This window comes from Chlorocebus sabaeus, chromosome 21, assembly GCF_047675955.1.
Source record: "Chlorocebus sabaeus isolate Y175 chromosome 21, mChlSab1.0.hap1, whole genome shotgun sequence".
NCBI lineage: Eukaryota > Metazoa > Chordata > Mammalia > Primates > Cercopithecidae > Chlorocebus > Chlorocebus sabaeus.
This window is the reverse complement of record NC_132924.1, coordinates 46837533-46859052: the sequence shown is the minus strand read 5'-3', so window position 1 is coordinate 46859052 and position 21520 is coordinate 46837533. Positions and strand designations below refer to the sequence as shown.

At 35.7% G+C, this 21520-nt stretch overlaps 1 protein-coding gene across 10 annotated transcripts in view; it reads right to left on the bottom strand.

Moving 5' to 3' along the window:
- DGKB (diacylglycerol kinase beta) overlaps window positions 1–21520 on the bottom strand; it is an 833256-nt gene that overhangs the window by 741611 nt on the left and 70125 nt on the right. For 2 of the 10 annotated variants that reach the window (XM_038004361.2, XM_073009089.1), the window contains exon 1: window positions 20641–21041. The exons of 2 other annotated variants lie outside the window; for them this stretch is intronic. The gene's annotated coding sequence lies outside the window, so the exon portion shown is untranslated. Of the gene's footprint in view, window positions 1–20102; window positions 20475–20640; window positions 21045–21520 lie in introns of those variants that run through there. 6 more of the 10 variants (XM_007981994.3, XM_073009085.1, XM_073009086.1 and 3 more) reach the window with 6 other exon arrangements.

The following is a 21520-nucleotide window of genomic DNA, read 5'->3' as shown; positions in this document are numbered from 1 at the left end:
ATCAGCTGGTTGATGGACACTTAGGTTGAATCTTTGCTATTTTAAATAGTGCTGCAATAAACACAGGCACGCAGGTATCTTTTGACATATTATTCGTTTTCTATTTCTATATGAAATACAGAATATGGCTATCTGAGAGTAGGGTGAAAGGTAATGGCTGAAGATTTAAGAAGAATAGAAAAGTTGTGTCATTTTTGATGATGTGAAAGCATGCTTTCCAGAAAAAATGTAACATTATTACAGTGGAGTACTTGGTTATAATCATGAATGTATAAAGATATTTTCTGGGATATATTTTCTCCTCCTCCTTTCTTGTCTTTGCCTAACTTAGATTTGTAATTTACTTATAAATGTTACATATATACATATATGTATACATGTATATAATAGATATCTATATATTTGTTTGCAAAGTTTTAAGAGTCTGTCTTCCCCTGAAGTATGGAGCCTCAATAAAATTAGGAAGCAAGCCATTTTGCTCACCTTTGGGATGGAGCACAGTGGTAATGTTTGATTAAATGAGTATCACTGAATGTCAGTGAACCACAAACAAATGCATACTATAACACAAAATATGTAGATCTATAATATATTGAATGAAATCAAATTTTCTAGTTTTTTTAAATAAATATGAAAATGGGAGAATACACACATATACACATAGAGATGAAGACAGAGATACAGAGATGATACTTAGTTATAAAGAGTTTGAGATAGCGCAAGATTTTTCCTTTGAGTGTACACTCAGAGCCATGTGGTTTTGTATTAACCACTGTGACTATTCATACTTTTGAACAAATCTGAGAGTCCCTTTTTCGGAATCTCTTATGAAAAGGAGAGACCTGAACTTAAAGCCTTAATTGGCATTTTGCGCACATAAATGGATTCAGGAGCTCGGCAAATAATACCTAATTATGTGCCACATCTAACTAAGATCATAACAAATGCTGTAGTGAATGAAGTACATATAAATTTATTTTCTTTTCACTTTTAGCCCTGTTCTAAACCCAATTATACCCAACAAACAAGTGAATCAGTAGAATAACACCACCAATTAATAAATACCTGCTTCCATCACCATTCTGCCACTTTTCACAATGAGAGCCAACTCTGTATTAATGTCATTATAGAAAACAAAGTGAATCAAAAGGAATAAACATCTTTGAATCTTAAAGTGTCCTTCTAGACCTGGCGTCAATTAACTTTTTCTTAAAGTACCAGATAGAAAATATTTTAGAGTTTGTGGGCCAATAGGTCTGTGTTGCAACTAGTGATCTCTGTTGTTGCAGTGCAAAAACAGTCCTAAAAAAAATATGTAAACAAAAGAATTCAGCCATATTCCAATAAAACTTTATTTAAAAATACAATCAGACCCTTGTTCCAGGCAACACTGAAAGAATTTTTAAAATAATTATTTATTTCTCTTATACTATATCCATTATTGAAACTGAACCATTTAACTATCCATTTTCTCTCAGTATTACGGGAGAAAAAAAGTCCATCCTTGAATGATTGTGAATTTCAGTTCATTCTTTATGTCCAGGCAGCCTTTAGTTATAAATAAAATGGATAGAAAGCCATGTCAGATTGACCTTGTCCCTTACCTTAGAAGGTTTTCACACAGCTTTTTAAAATATCTGTACTTCTCCTGCCTGCTTCCCAAACGTGGAGATAAATATGTTCCCTGACAGCCTGACTTTTTCTGAGGCAGCACTCAATTTATCACTCTGCTCCTTGAGCACATTTTCCAAATCCTGACAAAAACATCCCTGAAACCTTCAGAAGGGAAAAATAAACCCTCATCTCAGGCTCTGTAAATTACCGCCAAGTATAGCCATGAATAAAATAAGAATCAATCCTGATTCATGTTTTAGAACATCCTACAAAACAGCAACTCATGCTCCAAAGGCCATTGTCAGAACCTAGACCAGAGGAAATTAGGTAGGAAACAGAAAAGACACTAAATATTCTCTTTCATGTCATTTTTTGTTAAGAAGCCAATGATTAGAGATCTCTGAGTGAAACAGTATTAACCTCATGATTTCTCTGAAGCCTGCTTTCTTTAAATTACGTAAAACTCAGAGAAAATGAAAAACAACAAAAAACTAAGGACTTAGAACACAGAAGCAGGCTCATCACTGACAGAAGGGCTTAGCTGAAATGCTCTTAGACTTCCTGGGAGCACAGAAAAATGCATTAGCCTTGATTGGTTTAGATGATTGCTGACTTGAAAGCTCCTATATTTAAGAAACATCCCAGCGAGGTAACTTGATGTTCCTTGAATGATGAGTACAGCCAAAATCAGTCTGTGTAGGAAGGAAAGGAGAGAATATCTACATGTAACTGAAGGGACTCCTAACACTGCAATCACTTTTTCTCAAATATTGTTATAACTATGGGCACTACACAAATAAATTTCCTGTACTCAAGGGCAACCATGTAGTAGAAGATCTAAGAAAGCTACAGACATACAGGAGGCAAACAAGATTAACATGAAAATACATACAAAGGTGGAATAACAGAACCTGAAGTTGTGGATGAAGAAAAGTTTGGGAGAGAAAACGATGTTTCTTGGAGATAGTGAGAATAGAGCTGCTCCTGGAAAGATGGAAGAAATTAGGAAGAAACCGTTGTGAGGAGGGTCAACTGCTGTGAGAGAAGAAGGAGAATGCAAGGAGTATAAAGTGGCACATAGAAACAAAATAAAAGGTGTGCTTCATTAAGTGGTTAAATGTGCCTACATACATGTATGGGGCACGGTTAAAATTACTCTATTATTAATAGATTAATAATAGGAATTGCATCAATTCATGCTAACTTTGTACCATGGACTGTGCTAAGATAATTTATGGATTATGTTGGATAATCCATAATATCATGGATTTAGGCCTTAAAACAGCAATTTAATGAGTAGCTATTATTAATCCCATTTGAAAAACTGAACATAGTGATTAAATTATTTAATCAAAATCAGACAACTAGTAAGTGCTAAAGCCAGGATTTAAACCAAGTCTTTCTTAATCACCATACTAAACAATTGTAGCAAGCTAGGGGGAATCTACAGATTTTTTTTCTTTTTGCTTGAATGCCAGGTCAAGGTGAATCTATGACTGACTTACAAAAAATAAAGGAATGATCTACTGAATTATTTTGAGCAAGAACATGGTAAAATCGAAACCCTGTACAAGAAAATTGATAGTGAGGATGATAGAATGCAAGTATTAAGCAAGAATTGATTAGAAATGAAGAAACCATACAGCAAGTTAAGAATACAGTCGAGTGAAATGTAGGAGTTTGTCTAGTACGGGCAGAAATTGAAAGAAAAGGACAAATGTGAGACGCAATAGAGACAGAAAAGATTAAAAGATATAATTTGAATTAGCCAATATGGAAGCTGGGAGGATAATAGAAAGAGGGACCATTTCAAGGTGACTGAGATCCGAACATGGGAAGAAATGTTTGGAAGGATGTAGATAAACTCAGTTTTGGTACTATTCTTGAGGTGACAGCAAGATATATAGACAGAAAAATCTAGTAGGTAGATGAGGATGGCTCAAAAGTCCTTCAAATTCAACACGTTTAAACTGAATTCATGAGACACAAAAATAATAGCAAACCAAAGACTTCTGTTCGAACTCTCTCTCAATTGGTACAAGGCACTGGCTTCCCTGTTGCAAATACCAGAAGGCTAAAGGTCATTCTTGACTTTTCTATATCATTTCCTCATATATTCATTTCATACTATCACAAGCCCCGCCAATTTCACATCATAAATATCACTACAATTTATCTTTCTCACTGTTGACACCATTACTGCAGTAATCTGGGCTAAAATAATCACTCACCTTTATTACTACAATGGCTGACTGGCTACCACCTTCCATCTGGCCGACCTGCAGTTCATCCAGCACATTGCAGCTACAGTAATCCTATCAAAACATAAATTATGCTGTCCACATATCCTCACCTCCCTTAAATCCTCAATTATTTCCAATACTCTAAGGTTAAAGATAAAACAGCCTTGTGCCATCTGACTCCTGCTTAATCTCGTATCATACCCACTCCAGCCAAAATGGACTTCTAGCTCTTAAGTCAGTCTTACAATAAAGTGTTTTTACATGCTTTTCTGCATTCTTTTTATTATCTAGTTAATACCGATCATCCATCAAATCTCAGTTTATAATTATTTCTTCAAAAAGCCTTTCCAATCTTCTTCACTAGGACAGATAATACTGTGTTATTTAGAACATTTCTGGTGTGATTTACTATTTAATTGTGTGGTTATTATATATGTTTTCTCTCCACTTTAACACCAACAATTCACAGTTTACCTGGCTTAATCAGGCTTTTACTCAACCACACCACTGAAATTTCCCTTTAAAAGGCCAGCAAAGATTATCTTTCCCAACCCTGTAGTTGATCCGCAATCATCTTGCCGATCTTCTCAGTAGCAATTGACACAGCTCTTTCTTCTTGAAACATTTCCTTTCTTGGCACCAGGGGCAATGTGTTCTCTTGGCTTTCTCTTCCTGTTCCTTCTTAATTACTTTGCAGATTTCTGTACTTCTTCTCTATTGCAAAAAATTGGTTTACTCCAAGGCTTAGCATTGGACCTTCTTCTCTATGTACACTCAGTCCCTATGGGGTCTCTTCTGGTTACAGGTCTACAAACAACTCCCAGATTTTTGTCTCCAACAACTCCCCTTAATTTCAGCCTCATATACACACTGTCTACTTAACATCATCACTTGGAAATCTTAGAGACATTTCAAATATATTATGTCAATAGAAGAATGGAACACATTTTAAAAATAAATCTAAAATAGCACACTATTTAAAATAGCACCCACTCTCCATCACTCTTGTTCTTCTTGCCCTGACTTATTTTCTTCATGACATATATATAAAATTGTATCACATATTTAATTTTTACTTGCTATCTCCTCCAAGAAAATGTAAATTTTAAAGTATGCTACTTTAAAACTGCATTTCCAGTGTCTAGAACAGCACCTGGCATCAAGTAGCTGCTCAAAATATATTTGTGAAATTACATCACAGATAATATCAATCACTGTCACTACACTGAAAACTCAATGGAGACAGAAACTTCTTATGTGTTTAATTACCATTGTTTTCCCAATACCTGTTGAATGGGAATTATTAAATGCTTTTTGACTGATTGAATAAGTAGAAATAGTATCAGGATAGTGCAATCTTAACAATGACAAAGGAGGACAGAGTTGCAACAAGGTGTAAATCTATTAAAAACAGGAAATGTGAGAATGACAGGAACTGGTAAAAGGAAAATGTATTTAATAATTAAGAAGTTATCAAATCATTTTAAGGCCAATTTAAGTATGGTGCATGCTGATAGCAGATGGTAACTGGCTAAGGAAGTAGTGGGAGGCACAGAGACAGAGGCTCCAAAGGTAAGCATGATATGGTAGATACTATTCTAAACACATGGGTTCTTTTCATTCCATACACCAGTGTTGAAATTTCCTGCGCAAACATAGCCATGCCCCTCTCACCCATACTTAAAGAGTCCTCTTCCTTATGGGCATCTTAAATCCTAAAGTATCGCCCCTCTTCATTTTCCTCGTTGTGTGAATAAGGATCCGTACATCTGAAACTTGTGAGGATCAATCATTGTTTAGAATACATTACATTTCATTTTGCATTTCAGGCTTTATAGCGAAAATATAAATGATATTCCCCCTTATTTATTTGCTAGTGTAAGGAAAATAAAACGTCACTGGTAGATTTAAAAGCAAAGTGAAACTGGAATACCAATAAAAGACTGAGCAATCTAAAAAAGAATATTTGTTAATTCTTCAAAATTTCCCTTGGTTCTATTCCTTCACTTTCATCTTTGTGTAAAGAAGGTATTATATATCTGAAAATTGTCAGGGTAGAACATCGTTGTGAAATTAAGTTTCAAAGGTGGCTACATTTAGGTAGTGTTTGAAGTTTCTTATTTAAATATTGAAATTGGGAAGTATAAGTACATAAGTATTTGGTTAGCCTAATATTTACTGGCCTGTCATAATTTTCTAAGTTTAATGATTTTGAAAACACTTAGCTAGACTATATAGCTTGCATCTGGATGTTTGATGCTGGGTGAAAGAGTAACACCATGGATTGCAGCAGCCAGGAAATGTTAATTACATTATTTTAAAAGCAGTTAGAAATGTAGGAACCAGTCCACAAAAGACTCTAAGCTGGTCAGAACAAAAAGGCTGTTCAGGTTCTAGCATTGGCAAGAATGAGGACCATGACTCAGCTATATTTAGCATTCACTTTGATTTACTATCATACCAGCAAATTATCCTTGTGAAGAATAAACACAAGATTAAGAATGCAAGTGAATAGATGCTCCCTGAGGCTTGGTTTTATTCCACACAAGGGCATATCCAAAGTTCAGCTCTACCAGCATTCAATGCAGAGGGAGCAATCCTCTCAGTCAGCAAAGTTCAAAATATGGGAATTTGATCTCTTATAACCATCTGAATGGGAGGTTGTGTCAGGACTAAAGGGCTAGCCCATTTTGGGGAGCTTCTTGTCGTATTTCAGATAAACACTTCTGCATTTTATTTCTTAGTGCTTTCTTAGACCATCTAAACTTCCAGTGTGGTAGGCCTGGTTATGGCCCACTGAAAAATCCACTTGAAAAGGAGAAGGGAGATGAGAGAGGAAGCTCATCTCACAAATCAGTGCTTGGTTTGGGAAATTGGAGTTGCGTATCCAGCTAGCACAGAATAAATAATCCTTGGGTAGTAACAGACCACCAAAGTTTTTCCCATTGTAAAAGAAAAAACAAGTTTCATAGGGATCAATTAATAGTTTATACTCAATCTCTAAGCAATCTAAAGTTGAAATGGAAAGGAAAAGAGTCCTAAAATAAAGACATAAAATTCCACTCCAAATCGACAAAAACAAAAAGTATGGAATTGGAATCTGAACAGCATAAGATAGGGACAACTTTGACTTGATAGAAGTAGACATAATTTTTAACTCAGACATGTCAAGGAAATATTTCTTCAAAGTCAAATAAGTTTTTCAATTATTTTTCTGTTTCGTCTGCGATAAATATAATACAGAAATATATTAACCCCTTTGGGTGATATCTAAAACCAATGAAAAAGAGGAAAAGTAAAAGAAGTATGCATTAAAAAATGCAGCAACTTGTCAGAATTTACCTAATTATAAAATCTAATGATATTCCTCAGCCTGAGAGTGTTTTCATTCCATACCATTTTCATTAACTTGCGAAGTTATACCATTAAAAATCCCACAGATAAAATTAATGAGGGCACATGCTATATTGTGTTTCAGACAAAATGACTGAGTATACTTTTTTTAGGTCGCAGCTAACCCTATTTATATAGCTTACGTAAAATTACATAGGAAAGAAATGTCAGATATTTAAAAGTTATTCCAGGGACAATCTCATTTTATGATTTCTGAAGCTAAATAACATGATTTTTGATAGATGAGAAATGTACACTTGCAAAACAGACTAGTATACTACTATGGATAAATCCATTTGAAGCTATAGTTTGCTATAAATCATGCTTTTCCCCTAAAATGCCTTCACTTATCTCATTAGATAATATTTGCTTCCTTGGAAAGAATGATGTGGGGATAGGGCTGTAAGAAACAAAGTCCTAGCACAAGTGACCACCCACTCCTGAACTGAACCTGGAAACCATGACAAAAATCTTTAATAAGCATTTCTCCACAGTTCATATAGTAAATATGGGATATGTCTGAGAAAAATGTTTTCTTTCTGTTACCATGGGCATATTATCATTTAAATGAGACTCTGAGAAAGCGACATAGCACTGGGGAAAACACACCAGCTAATCATCTATTCTCCCCATGTGTGTGACCTCTTAGCCTTCTGTTTACTTCCTGTAAGACCTCGAAGCCTCCATACTTGTTCTTGTCAGACACTGAAAATAACATTTATCCCTCCTCTTTATATCCAGGTTCACAATCTGAATACCAATGGCCAATTCACAGAATGCCACAAATTTAAAAAAAAAAAAAAATCCCTAAATCTAACATATGCTTCTGAAATTGAATAAAGAAAGTTCCAATGACTACACTTGGTCGAATTAAAAATAATTTCATTCTCTCAAAATATAATAGCATTATTGAATATTATCTCCAGAATGAGAAAACATAGGTATTACTGTTAAATATAAAAGAGGGGGAAACATGCTAATGTACAGGTACTTGTTCAGCATCAATACAAACCATACTGATAAATGGACCAAGAGGATGTACCAGTACTCCCACATTATCCACAGGGAATACATTCCAAAGCACCAGGTAGATGCCCGAAACCACGAATAGTACCAAACTCTGTACTACAATGTAGTGCATTTCAGAGAATGAAGAAAATAGTCACTTACCTCTTTAATAAAGTAGACAAAACAATAAAAAACACTATTGACCCAGAGAGATGCTTTATGAGATAACTCATCATCCCCAATCAAGAAAGATGCATTATTAGAGTTCACCTATTTATTCAGTGCTTTTTAGGTACCTGTTTTGTGCCAGGCAATGTTCAAAACACCGGGAAAAAAAAAAAAAAAAAAAAAAAAAAAAAAAAAAAAAAAAAACAGAGAACCAGAGACACAATAGGAGTGCAAGTAAAGTGGAAAAGCAGCACTGAAGGAATGAATAAGCAGCTTAATGTCAAAGGAACATTAGATTGGAAGAGAACAAGGTGACAATAGACATTGTTGAAGAGATAAAGAAGGACCATGCTATGAAGCTTTGCCTAAAAGCAATGGATACAGAGAAGGTGGTGAGTAGAGAGAAGTAGGGTTAAAGTCGTTGTGGATATTAATGATTTTTAAATTAAAATCCAAATTTAATTCAAATGTCTAAATGCCAGCACCCAAAATAAAAATAAATGACACAAAGAAGAAGTCAAAATACTTCTCTCTCTTTTCATAAGAAAATACGAAGTACACGGGCAGCAGGGCTCTGTAAGAAAACTGCTGTGGACAGTGAAAAGAAAAATAAAACGTGGACATTTAGAAGAATTACCAGGGTCAGACTGAAGTGAGAGATCATAGACTTATTATGACACCAGTTTTCATAGTTTTGTGATTTTTCAATAGCATTCAATACCCCAGTTGAAAATGCAAAGCCAGATTGCTCAACTGAGAAAGGGTAAGGATTTTGCCAGATAGAAAAAGGAAGGAAAAGAGTAATACAGGGAAATAAAGATTTGTGCAATAGAGCTATTTGTGTTGTATACGAGGTATTGTTTGGACAGTAAGGGGAGGGAGAATGAGAAAAAAGTCATGGAAGAAAATGAGGTGGTCAAGCTACTGGATATTGGGGGAGGAAGAGAGAGCAATGTGGATTGCATTGGGAGTTATACCTGATGTAAATGACGAGTTGATGGGTGCAGCACACCAACATGGCACAAGTATACATATGTAGCAAACCTGCACGTTGTGCACATGTACCCTACAACTTGAAGTTTAATAATAATAAATTAATTAAAAAAAAAAAAAAAGATAGAGTATCTCATGATTTCAAAGTGGAGAAGCTCCAGGTAATACCAAGATCCAGAATGGAGGCAATGTCCAGTGGATAACATGGAAAGATATGGAATGTCAATGAAGGTAAGGTGATTAAGGGATTTCTGCCAAGGGTAATTGACTTATCTTACCTATGTACTTTAACCAATCCTAATGATGACAAGAGATATAAATAAAGGAACATTGCCATACAGACTTCTAAATCAGAAAGAGTAATAAGGAAGATAATAGATGTCACTGAGGGGTAGATGGTGGTAATGTAAGTCAAGGCAAAATGAAAAACATATATATATGTATATATATACACACATATATAAATAAATATGAATAAAGTTACACATTAAGGTAAATTGTTATCATTATAAATTCATGATCATCTTGTCAAATATCCACCCCTACCTGCCCCCACAATACAACCTAGATCACAATACATGACTCTGGTCCAAAATCTGTCTAATTTTATCCATAAACTTCAAATTTTCTCCACCTTGTTCAAACTCTACAGAGAAAATTTAAATTAAAGAAATATACCTAACTTATGACTATAAAACCTAAATACCTGTTCAAATTGCTGTATTATTTCTTTTCTCTGCTTTTTCTTTATAGGCAGTGTACCTTCTAGTCAAAGTCAACCAACATCCTATATATATGTGTGTGTGTGTATATATACATATATATGCGCATATACGTGTGTGTATATATGTATATATGCGCATATGCATATATGTGTATATATGTATATATACGTATACATAAATATACGTATATATACATATATACATACATATACATATGTGTTCAGGGTACATGTGCAGGATGTGCAGGTTTGTCACATAGGTAAATGTGTGCCATGGTAGTTTGTTGCACAGATCATCCAATCACCTAGGTATTCAACCCAGCATACATTAGCTATTCTTCCTGATGCTCTCCCTCCCCCCACCCCACACCTTACAGGCCCTAGTGTATGTTGATTCCCCCCATATTTCTATTCACACCCTACTTTTCATAGATGTTTAAATATAATCAAAAGTTCCCAATTCAGAAAAGTAAAAGCTCTTTCAAACTTCTATTATTCTCCAGAAACAGCTCTACCTTTCTCTAAACCTTCATAGATTAACTCTTTGAATGAGTCACTCTGTCTCCATTTCCTGAACTCCTACTCACTCAACAAGTTTTTTTCTGGGTTTCACCCCTCATCACTCCAGCAATACACGTTTAGCTATAATCACCAGTGATCTTCCAGTGTTCAAATCCAACGGGTATGTTTTAGTTCTCATCTCAATTAACCTCTCAGCAACATCCAACAGTGATGAATACTTTGTCATTCTTATAAGACTTTTTTTCCTGGTCTTTAGAATGTGCCAGGTTTCTGTTGCTGTTTTCCTCCTCCATGACAATTCATTTTCATTCTTTGCAAACTCATCTATTCCAGTGCACTTTAAAAGTATTAGGATGTCAAGATTTGTTCCTAAAATTACCTCCTTTTTCATTCTACGTTCTCTTCCCAGGGATTTGTAGCGATGCCAAGACTTCATTCCCCATCTATACCACCAAATTTTTATATCTCTTTCCTAGTTTTTTGCCGTTATCTCTTTAATCACATAGCCAACTGTTCAATCTAGAATTATGCTTGAATAAATGAAAGAAATACCAGTTTTTATAAGAGGATAAAAGAATAATGATTTCTAGATATATCTTAGGAATTGCTTTTACTTTCCCTTCTCGAGTAAGTTTCTATTCTTCCTTCAAGATCTAACTCAAATTCTAAATTATCTGTGATTAATTCCTGAGTCTCTTGTTCTCCCCATCTCCTATAGCAACATGCGCCTACTTCTACAACTGCACATAGCCCATGGTATTATAATTTATACATGTGTCTTCCTCCAACTCCCAGTATAGGATCTCCATAATGTCAAAATCAGGTTCTATTCATAATTTTCTTCCAGAATCTACTACTCTAATGTCTGGTAGGTGCTCAAAACTTTTAAGTGAACATTTAAATGCCAATAGACCAGTACTTCCTAAAATGTGCTCCAGGGTTTTCAAATATATATTAATAGATGCTCCCAGAAGGATGGATTCTGTGGTTAAATAAGGCCAGGGAAGTTTATACTAAATTCTGTTTTAGAGATGCTGATTCACATGTGAAGGCCTATAAGAAGTCCTTAAAATAAAAAACTGTTCAACTTTATTTAATATTTAAATAAGGAAGATGTCTTTCTCCTTTCCTCTTTTAACATATGTATTAGCATTCCTCAAACAGTCTTTCTTTATCTCTTAATATAGTTTGAATTTTAACTCATGAGGATCAGCAAAACACATATTAAAGAACCAGAGAGGATGGCACCTTCTCTTTGATCCAGATGCTCCATGATGATAAGATACAGGCTCTAATTTCTTTAATATAACTTTGAAACTTCTTAGTGGAGAAAATTTTTTTATCAACATGGCACTGCTATGTATTGACAAATACATCAAATCTAACATATTCTTTTTGTGTTTTGTTTTCTACAAAGTCACTAATTCAGGACATTGCCTAGCCATAAAGAATAGCAATATAATTACAGCCACATTCAAGTCATTGTTTTGTTTTGTTTACTGAAAGTGCTCTTTCACTTTTGATATTATCTTTTTGCTAATATAGTTGCCTAAGCACCAAATGTACCACCATGCAGTTATGCAGGTAGCTTGAACAAAAAAAGCATTAATAGCTCTAAAACAAAATTTCCACTTCAAGCTCAAAAACCTTATCACTTTACTTTCAGAACATGTTGTCTAGTAGTTTGGATAGAGTACATTCAAAATCAGAATGTAAAACGCCAGTCCTCCCCTAAATGGCTTTTATGTTATGTTATCTTTAATGTGTAACAAAGAAGAAATCTCTATTTGCCAAATAGAAACTTTTAATATATATCATGACAAACAACATTATATAACAATAGAGCACCCCTCCTAGTAATCAGAATTCTCATTAAGAACAACATGATAGCAAAATGACTCATCAGCTTATTGTGCTCTTTTTCTATTTGGGACAAGTGTGGGGAAGTTACAAGTTGTTTATGTGCAACCCAAAATGACAGGCAAGAGAAGTTACTAAGCAACATTAAATACTTGCATTTTTCTAATCTTTAAAAGCTGTCCAAAGCTGAATAATCCTATAATATACAGGTAACAGGAAAAGCAATGTGGGAGTTATGTTTTTGACAGAATGAAAATGTTTTGTTTAATAATTCTAAAATTCTGATTCACTATGAGTTCATCTGTTTTGGTCTTAAAAATTACTTCAGGTGTTTAAGCCTCTTCTACTCACTGTCACCTCTTACACTCACTGTCCACAAGACAGACGAGGTCTACAATGAAAACAAAGCATAATGGGGGTTTGCAGGTGGGGCAGGAGTGGTCCTTATGCCTCCTGAAACCAGCTTGTTTTCCTATTAATTGTATTATTCCTATTGTGTAAATAGGATCTTTTGCTCATCTCAACAACAGCTCTTTGTTCCTTTCACAGCACTATCACCACAACAAAGTATGCACTTGTTTCCTTGTTTAGGTCTATTCACATCCGTCTTCCACCAAAGTGTAACTCTTTAGTACTGTAAGAACTTTTCCACCCATTCCTCTTCTTTCACCGATCCTGGCAGAATGCTTGACAGAGTAGCCCATCAATGACTGAAGGATGAATAGGATACAGGGCTGTGGTATAAGTAAGTACTTCTGTCTCCTACGGCATAGTTTTCATATCTCTATATGAATCTTAGACTTCCCAGAACTAGCTGAGTATTACTGACAATCTCCATCATACACACTAGGAAAGGCAAGACAAGTGAGAATTCCCCAGCCCTTATTTCTTTTCATTAAGGAACCAACAAACAGATTCCTTAGTTAAGAGCCAAACAAGAAACACTTCCTTATATTTTCTGTCTCAGCAAAATAAGTTACTGAATAAACTACAAACTCATGTTTTCTGCCTGAAGTTTTGTTTTCAGGTCAAGGATCTTGTCATGTTTTTCTATAGCACCTCTGTTTCTTCCTCCTTTCCAGTCCATATAATCCAAAGGGAGTTTGATCTAGAAACTAATAGGTTTCCTCACATCAGAGGTCATGTTTCCCCAACATGCTTAGGTACAAATAGCGGAGTAGTCAATATAGAGCAAAACAGAATATCCTTTTGTATATCAAATGATGATAGCTATAACTATGTTTTAAGAAGATCAGAGAAGAAAGAATGAAAGACCTTTCATCATCAGTTTAGGTAAGAGAAAGGGAGTTAAAATTTCTGAGGACTAATTGCATGCCAGCTATTCTTCTGGGTAGTTTATGTGTATGGGTTAACTTATGTATGTTAATAGTTACCACTTTTTATAGTTTAATAAGAACATTTGGGCCACAATGGTAAGTAATGAAATCTTACAAAGTGTTTATAATAGTATTTAATAAATTTTGTAGCCTCAATATTTTATTAATATAAAACTAAGAAATATTTTTAGATTTAGATTTTATTTAGAACATTTTCTTTACTACTGATATTTTTTCTCTGAGACAATATTCCAAGTAAGTTGGAAATAATAGCTAATACTTTTTAGTGTTTATTATGTGTATTCTGTTTAAGCCCCTTACATCCATGATTAAATCATTTAATTCTATGAAATGGATTGCATTTTCATTATCACTGTTTTACAAGGAGAAGTCTAAAGCATAGAATTTAAGTTACTTCCTTAAATTCATCCAAAAAGTAAGGATTTTATATCCAGACAGTTTGAATGCAGAAACTAAGTTTCAAGTCAAACCTAAGAAAATGATGAAACTCAACAAAGCTTCTTTTCATACTGAGAAATTATATATGGAGTTGACTTCTCCATACCCTTATTCACAATTCCATCTCATTATGAACAATCAAAACACAATACACAACTTGGGATTCTAAAAAAAAACGTGTATTATAAAGCACAGCCCAGCTGCCTCACTGGGGGAAACTCATTCCGAGATTACTCTATTGATGGAACTCTAAAGACATTTTAAATAGCTACGCAATTCTCATCCCATCTGCCCTTCCCCTGATTATTCGATAACTGATTCATGTGGATTAGAAAGAAGACTAAAATAGAATAGTTTGACCTAAGATGGTACTTTAAAAAAAGAAATGTATTTGGAAAGCCCTATGTGTTATACAGTTCACATAGATACAATATTAGAATAGTAAATGAAATAAATGTATAAAAACATTTAAAAATAGAATTTGAATGATCACATAACCTGATAATTTGTAGGACGGGGTTTCTGGATTGATTTTCCTACCATCAACCATCACTTTTCTCTAGTGGTAGTGAGGTCTTGAATGTCTGCTTGCAGATATGATTCACAATTTATGAGCTATGACTGAATTAAAATCAGTGTGTCTTTCCTCAAGGGAAATAGAGTTTAAGAAACAATTAAAAATCACCTTTTCACAACTTCACATTATTGTCCCACAAGAGCAAAACATCTTTGATGAGCCACTTATTCTACTATTTGGGTTTTTTCCCCCTCTAAAGATATGTTAATAACCTGAAACCAGAAAATACGTACGAGTAAAAATTTTGATTTTGTGATCTGGAAATAAATATTTTATCTGTCATATTCCAAAATATTGCCCCATGTATTCTAAATATATAATACCATAGAAGGTAATAAATGTGTTCTGAGTAATTTTATGCTAATCATGACTTCTACTTATTAAAATACACACTTGCTATCAGACATCATAGTTTTTATTTGAAAGCTAATTCTCTTGTCTTTGGTGGGCAGGGGGCAAAGGCTAAATATTGTAGAAGTGGGACTACCTATTCCTTCAGTGGATAGAATTAGAGCCTATAATAATACAGTTATTAACAGAAGTGTTCATTAAGCTCCAATATTATATTAGACACTGTGTTAAGCACCAAAGTTTCAAAGATAAATAAGTTTGAACCCCTTCCTCAATGTAGAAAACAGATTATTTCAATTCTCCGTGGCATATTCAATAATAAAGGCAAGCACAAGTTTCAGTGGAACCACATAGAAAAACTGTTGGGTCTGTGGCAGAAACCAACTAGATACCTCAAAGTGTCATGATACTAGAGTAGGAGATTAAAGGACAAAGACACATTATCAAATGAAACACATTAGCGTAGAGAGAGGGCAGAGGAGTTTGGGTGTCCAAAAGTAAATTACAAAGAGGCAAATGTAAGCAGAGACAAAGAAGGTGCAACATTGTGTGAACTGTGGAGGGTTATAATAAGCCAGTGGTAGTTAATAGTGGATTTAGAGCCTTTTGGTTAGAAGAGTGGTCTCCAGAGCTAGACTGCCTGAGTTCAAACCCTGGCTCTATTCCTACCAGTTTGTAACTGTGACAAGTCACTTAACCCTGTTGTCCTTCAGTTTGCTCTTTTATAAAATGGGAATGAGGATAATAATAAAATTATCCCAAAAGGGTATGATCAAGATTAAATATGCAAGATATTTATAAAGGCAAATGCCATGTAGTAAGCACTCAATGAAAGTTACTTTCATTATTTTTAAACTAGAAGAAGAAGAGAGCCAATGGGCAAGAGAGCTGATTTTAGCACCACATTCAAAAATCAACCCTGAAAACTAACTCTATTCCCAGTCCTAACCTGAAGTGTCACAAATGACAAGAGAATGAATCAGGGCCAACAATGTGAATGTATTTGCAAAGCCCTGTCACCACGTACACATCTGACAATAACTCAGGAGCATCAAGTTAGTTTATGAAGCGTGTCCATTTCTTCTCTGATTTTGGAGGTAACAGCTTTTGTGCTCCTTGCATCTATAGTGATCGGCATATTGCCAATCAAAAATAACTGACTGAGGACATTGTGTTTCAAATTCACAATGCAATACAAATTCCCTGTTAAAAGGCAAATCCTTCATTTCAAATTGTTGACTCAGAAAATCCTTAAAAAAGAATTTCGGCTGTTTAAATTTAGCATGCTGAGAAAGACCAATCTTAAAATATTGTTTGGCTCTACGCCCATAACATTTTCACTTTATTCTTTGTTAGTGTTTGTCTTCTGTGATAAGAAGACAAGTGACAGTAATCATGTTAGTCTCTGTAACACTTCACATTTTACCTAAATGAACCATTTTGTTTTTATCCTCACCAGTTAAAGATGGCCTTTTGCTTCCTGGCACGTTTTCATAAAGTGATTATGCAAGAACCAGTGATATTTCCAATTACTCTTTTACCTCTTCAGTCAGCATCTGGCCTTTCTCCCCCACTTTTCTTTGAATCATTGTTTTTCCACTTTTAAAAGGAGTATGTAAAGGAGATTATCTGATGACAAGCATAATCTAATTTTTGTAATAAGACCTTACAACTATTTAAAGAGATGTTTTGAGTCTGCACTTTATCTGTGACTAAAGATCTCTACCCCACACACAGTCCAAAGAGTTTGTTATTTAGTGTCCCTCAGGACAAAGAATGTGGACATATTTTTGGACCAGCCTTCCACTATATGATTCCCTTATTTTCTTTTTATACCCGTCTGTGTTTAGGTCTTCCAGCTTTTCTCCTCCCATATTAACTGCATTATCTTCCTTCCTGGCAATGTCCCCATGTTCATTTTCAGAGTTTGTGTAGCCAAAGCAGAGCCTGAAATTGGAATGGTGAGTGTGCCAAGTTTGGATCTGGGGTCAATGCAGGTGGATTTCAGTTTAGGTGGATCCAAGGTTGGGTATCATCAGAGAAAGAAGATCACTCAAGCACTACCCACCCACGGCATCCACAAAATAATATGCTCAACCCCACCCTGATCCATAATGGAGTACCATTTTAATTTTTTTTTAAGAAGCAAAGCAATTAAGAATTAGAGTTAGTCACACTGAGTGGTTAATTCTAACCCAGCATTCACTAAATATGTTGCTTTCAGAAATTTGTTTATTTCCTCTGAGTTTGAGTTTTTTCTAAAGGGGAGAAAATGCCATCTCCCTCCTGTAGCTGTTATACCATAAATGAGAAGGCATATGTAAAGCTCTTGACCCAGTACGTGCAAATGCCATACTCAAAATAACCGCCCACTACTCATTCATTGTGTGATGAACAAAGCATATGAGGAAATAATCCAGGGCTATCAAGTAGTTGAACCTACTTCATAGTAAATACCCAAGATATTGACTGTGGTATTGGGACATACTATACGTGACTCACTTGGTCAGAATTTGCATTGGTGTTTTACAAGAGAAAGAAAATGCTATTGCTGGGAGAGGGGCAACAGGAATAGGCTTCTTCACAATTTTTCCTAGAGTTTGCTCTGGGCAAGTGCTTCTCAGATAGAGGTATTACTCTTTAGAGGATACTGCAACAGTATTGTGCATATATAAATACAGCTCTGTTCCTGAAGGCAGCTAGAAGTGGCATCCAGGAGAAGATCATCTTAAAATGTCATTTCAAGTCTATCCATCACATCACAGTCATTATTAGTAGACAAAATTAGATTTCGTGATCAGCAGCTATCTTCATCTGGCTTGTCTGGCTACGACTCTCCCTTCTTTCAATAGTGTGCAAGAAAAAGTATCAGTCATAGGATACTAGTTCAGATACTATCCCAGCAAAACTTACCAATGGTTTTAACTTAAATTGTTAAAAAAATTTAAATAATTGTTTTATTATACAAATGATTTTGATAACCTTCTTCTCAGTCAAAACATGAGCTTTGCTTACCAGTAGGACAAGAAAGCATGAAGCAAAGGCATTGCGACCACTCAACTCCAACTACATAAGTTTCTATATTTTAAAAAATTTTGTCAAATTTTCATCAGTGATCTTAACCTAATTTTCCTTCTCCTTAGCTACATACAGGTTTCAGTTAATAATAGTTGACTCTAGAGTATTAGGGAACTGCTTGCAAATTTCTTCCAACCATATTCTTCTATTCTTCATATAGACTTTTTCGTTCTCTTTCTCATTGGTGTCAAAAAAAATTTAATCACCCTCATGTATGCACTATTGTAGCAAATATATTTCCTGAATTATATTTTACTCAGTGATTCACAAAGTCACATGTAGACTTTATGCACAGGGATACTATGTATGTGTGTGGAATGGATCACGTATAACAAATTGGGTATTCCAACAATGCCAAAAAATATTAAGTAAGCCTTTATACCTAGAGATCCTCATGATGAGTAGAAAATTAGCCAACACAATTCCAATGACATTCTTGACATGTTTTATTTTTGGTAAAAGCATGAAATTTGGGGGATTAGAGAAAGAGTAGCACAATTTAAAACTGAAATTATAGGATAAGAGTAGTCCTTAGTTACCTATTTTTCTAAGGACAGATTATTTTAGAATTATTTTGCTTTTCACAATTGTTATTTCATAAAATTTGAAGCCTTCTTATCCTGTGGAATTTATGCTAGCCTGTGGACGTATCCAGATTAAAATCCTACGTTCTCTTTTAGGTAATTTCTGTTTTGTCAATAATTTTTATTGGAGAAAAATGTACTAATACAGTGTTTTCTCCAATGATCATCTAACTAAGTCTAACTTTTTTTATGTAATATCTCCTTTCTGCTTGAGGGATTCCCCACCACTCACAACCATTATAAAAATCTGGTGAATGCGTCAGGACCTGGTTAGGTACCCCAACATTTTTAGATTAATTATTTCTGATCTCTTTTCTAGAAAAGACCTTCAGTATTCTGCTTGCATTCATGTTTATTCGGTCATTTGCTTTACAATGGACTGGTCCTTGCTGACCTGTTTTTAAAAGAGTTGGTTATCTGCAATTTGAGCAACCAGTTGAAGCTGTTTTTTAAAAGTTTTAAGCCTTCATTTTCTGCCAGTGAACACAATGCTGCTTGGTTTCTAAGTATAGAGCCATCTATGTAAAAACCTCCACTTTGAAATCACAAGAAAGAAACTGTTCAGCAAGTGGAGGAGATTATTACAGCAGGAAGAAATTGAGGGAACCCTCCATGTGACACTCACTAAATAGTATTTGAATGTTTATCATATCATCAGTGTGGCCTAGGCTGTTGCCTAGCAGTTATCTAGAGACCTACTTCACATTTTATTTTAATGTAATAAGGTAAATCAAAGACTTTTGTTTGCTTGCTTGCTTGTTTAGTTCACAGATTAGGAATAAATCTGGACTGGAACTTGTAACAATTAACTAGGGCATTTGAAAGTCTAAGCCAACCTCTTTATGAATTACCTTTTGAAAAGACAAGCTGCTATCTCATTGGTAACTTTGAGGAGACCACTCTTGGAATTAAATTTAGAAAACATTTACCAGTTGTGTTGCCTAAAATCACAATGGACAGGGCACTTTCTGCATAGCTAATACACAAGCGGCATCCGCCTGCAAATCACAGAGCACCCCTACTATAGCATAACTAGGACAGGAGTCAGGGAGACGAACCGATTTAACATTTCACGGAGAATTCAAAGCTATGCTTCTCTAACTTTCCTCCCCATTTCTTCTCAGCTTCCCTTCCCCCGCACCACATACCCAGAAGCCACTCAATTTGCCAACCATGTCCAGTTTAACTTACTGCAGTGTGATGCAGGCGAAAGCTGGGCGCATCTCTGAAGCGAGAGCCACTGCTTTTCCGGAGAGGAACTGGGACTAGCCAGCTCTCAGGATCCTTTCCAATTCACACGCTTCCCGCACAGTAAGAAGGCTCCCACACAGCTCGGCTTCCCCAGAGGAGTGGAGCTTCAAGAACTCTGCTCACAGCATCCTCCTCTCCACTGCCACCCCCTTCCAGAACACCCGGCCCATTGGAACTAGTGTCTGAAAGATGGAAATCTACTTCCAGGCAGCAACACAGGCTGCCTGCAGTTCACCCTTCTCTGATCATTTGCAACTCAAAAACAGCCGAGGCTGAAAGACGTAGGTTTCCGGAGCCTGAAAGTCATCTTTGGCGTCCCCCTTCCCCACCTCTCACTCCTCCCACTTCATCCCCGCTCCTCTATCGCGGCCACCCCCCAGTCCTCCAGTCTCCCACTCAAGCTAGCTATCACAAATGATTATTTTATCATCCAAATCAGTAAGCAGCTGAAGGAAACAATTTGTCAGAGATGAAATACCTGTTGTCCATGACTAACGCTCTTCTTTAGTCTCTCTTAGTCCTTGATTTATGTCAAGACGCGTTGATATCGGAAGTCTGTGCAGTGTGTGTGTGTGTGTGTGTGTGTGTGTGTGTGTGTGTTGAGGAGGAGGCGATTTGCGCGGCTGCGAGAACCAGCCCTGCCTATCTCTGGCTGCCGCTTCTCCAGCTGCTGTTGCTACTCTTGCTGATGGAGCTCAGGGGAAAACGAGACAGGGAGACAAGGCTATACAGCTGTTTAACTGCTGGTCCAGTTATAAGACAGGGGAGGAGACGGTGCAGGTGAGTGGCTGTTGAGACAGTGAGCTGGATTCACTGCAATTACTACCACTCAGTATACATCTCAGGCAGGAAATATGATACCTGTCTCCCCTCTCCTTTCTACAACTATAGTCCTTGATGGGTCATTGTTCAGCAACCATCTGCCTAACCCACTTCTACCAATTGTAGCAGCTGCAGACGTTCTTGCTGCATTCCGGCTTGGTAACCTCGGAGCAGGTGACTGGAGGATGGATGAAGTAGAAAGGCAGTTAAATATTGAGGGAAACTCTATGTATGTGTAACCAATCAGGGCACAGATAAAATTAACAATTTTGAGCCATGTGTGTAAAATAGTGTATTAGGGTAAGAAAAATGTAAGTCAGTCAATAATCAAGATTTTTGTGGACTGTGTACAAACCAGACAGTTATTAAGCAATATGCTTACCAACTTACACACAGGGTATCTTGACATAGAAGTCCCTTGGTTGCTCTTAACTTACCTATATAATATTCTCAGTTATTTCAATGCATTAACATCTCTTCTTCAGCTACAGACTCTGGTAAAACCAACTTGTTTCTGTTTTCTATTAACTTTCATT